Below are 2500 nucleotides of genomic sequence, written 5' to 3'. Positions count from 1 at the left end.
CGTGTGTGTGAGCGTGTGTGTGTGTGTGTGTGTGTGTGTGTGTGTGTGTGTGTGTGTGTGTGTGTGTGTGTGTGTGTGTGTGTGTGTGTGTGAGTGTGCGTGTATGTGTGCATATACATACATATATATATATATACATACATATATATATATACATAGATATATGTATACATATATATATATACATAAATATATATATTATATATGTAATATATATATAAGTACATATATATATATATATATATATATATATATATATATGTATGTATGTTTATGTGTGTGTGTGTCGGTATGTGTGTGTTAAGAAGTATTCAGGTTTTGCTTGATTTCCACTTGTTTCTTGATGTCGTATTTTATATCTTTTGTCTTGGTTCATCTAGACAAGAAAAGAATGAAACGCTATTTGAAAATCTTACACGAAGATATAGAATATAACAGGGAATAGTTAAAATGAAATGAGATTGTGAAATATGCTGCGGAAAATATGAAACAGATATTAGAGAAAAGGGAGGGAGAATGAGGAATAATAGATAGAAAAGGAAATAAAACAAAGGAATTGTAGGGAATACTGCAATTCCATATACGTTTTTATGTATGTAACAACGTAATGAACAAAAGCAGTTGCCTGTGCACAAAGATGAACTGAGACACAAAAACAATAGGAAACTAACAATCAATCTTTATGTTTTCGAGTATTATTTACATTCCCCATCAAAAGATGAAAATGAAATTTTTTTTTTTTTTTTCTATCGTGTGTTATGGAGCTTCGTTTTACTTGAAACGTCAATATATATTGTTCCCTTTTATCATCGTTGTGTTTCATATCGTGTTAATGTAACTGGCATTTCTGACTCGCATAGTATGTTGCCCTGAGCGTAGAATAACTATGCCATCAACGTGGAAAATTTAGCACAATGTATCTCATCATGCTGCCGACGTGCAATCAACAGGGTACAACTCAAATTTTATTCTCTTGTAATACCAACATGAAATTTATGCATGACACATGGAATTTCGGGATAAATATAAGGTGTGGAAGAAGATTATGATGTTACCCGAGGCTGAAAATGGACTTGAAGACAAATGATCCTTTTACCGGAATATATTGATTTCTGATGATGAACCGTAGAAGTCCCTTCAGTTTTCGCCCCCTAAAAACACAGTAGTCTATAGCCAGAAAAGTGTTGTCTGTATGTCAGAGAGCTTTAGCAATCTTCTCTTGTCTGTAGTCTAATGGCTATGTATGTATTAAGTTCTGAGGTAATGCATAAAACTTACAGAAACTGGAGAGTTATGACTCATAAAAGCAAAATCACTGTTGAAATGGGAGATCCATATGGTGGTGATCCAATATCAGAGGGGAGACGCAGGGGAGAAGAAGCAGACGGGGTGAACCAAGTTGATATTTGGAGAATGAAATGCGGAAATGAAGACTAGTTATTCGTACTAAAGCTGATCAACTTTGACTTAGAATGTAATGCCAAATATGCGAGTTGGTATATAGAGACATATGGATAAGCAGATAGATAGAGAGACCGGAAAATAGGCTGGTTGGTAAATTAATAGACAGATAGATAGACTGATTGAGTAATAGATAGTTAAATGAATTGATTAGTAGAAAGATGGATACAGCTATACAGATATACAGGCGTGCGCATTTGTGTGTGTCAGCTTTGTCCTCGTGAAACAACCCTGCATCATACCTGTTTTTGGCGTAAAGATATCTCTTTCCAGGAAGCAAATGACGTGAATTGATGCGAGAACAACAATAACTCCATAGCTCTTTCACGCCCTGACACGTACGGCTGTTTTCCCCTTCAAGCCAGGCGGATGTGACGAAGCCTTACAGTTAACAAAGCCTGTCTATCTCATGGCTTGTGCTGTTGCCGTGCTCAGGGAGTCCCGCTAAACGATTTAGTCGGACACGTTTTCAGAGCTTTACCCGAAATAAAGTTTGTTCCCAGATGAAAACTTTGTGTAGCGCTGCGTGCTCGTGTATATGGGAATTGATGTGTGCCTCTTGTTGTTCCTCTTCTTGTCTTTCTGTCAGTGCACCCTATGTTTGTGTATCTTTTTCTCTGTTTACAGTATCTGTTGATCGGACTATGTATCTATTACATGCAAACAAACACACGTAAACGTACGTGTGTATATGTGTGTTTACATACATATTCATGTGTATATATCTATATATAAATGTATATATATATGCATACACACACACACATACACACACACACACACACACACACACACACACACACACATATATATATATATATATATATATATATATATATATATATATAGTGTGTGTGTGTGTTTGTGTGCTTGTATGTATATATATACACTTTTTATATATATATATATGTATATATATATATATGTGTGTGTGTGTGTGTGTGTGTGTGTGTGTGTGTGTGTGTGTGTGTGTGTGTGTGTATATACACTTTATATATATATATATATATATATATATATATATATATATATATATATA

At 34.6% G+C, this 2500-nt stretch overlaps 1 protein-coding gene across 1 annotated transcript in view; it reads left to right on the top strand.

Annotated features, from left to right (window-relative positions):
- The window catches only part of LOC125045353 (nephrin-like), a 47073-nt gene that overhangs the window by 33870 nt on the left and 10703 nt on the right, over positions 1 to 2500 (top strand). The window lies entirely within an intron of this gene.

The sequence above is a fragment of the Penaeus chinensis genome, chromosome 37 (genome assembly GCF_019202785.1).
Source record: "Penaeus chinensis breed Huanghai No. 1 chromosome 37, ASM1920278v2, whole genome shotgun sequence".
Classification (NCBI taxonomy): Eukaryota; Metazoa; Arthropoda; class Malacostraca; order Decapoda; family Penaeidae; genus Penaeus; species Penaeus chinensis.
Note: the sequence above shows the minus strand (reverse complement) of the source record. Positions and strands in the feature narration are given on the sequence as shown.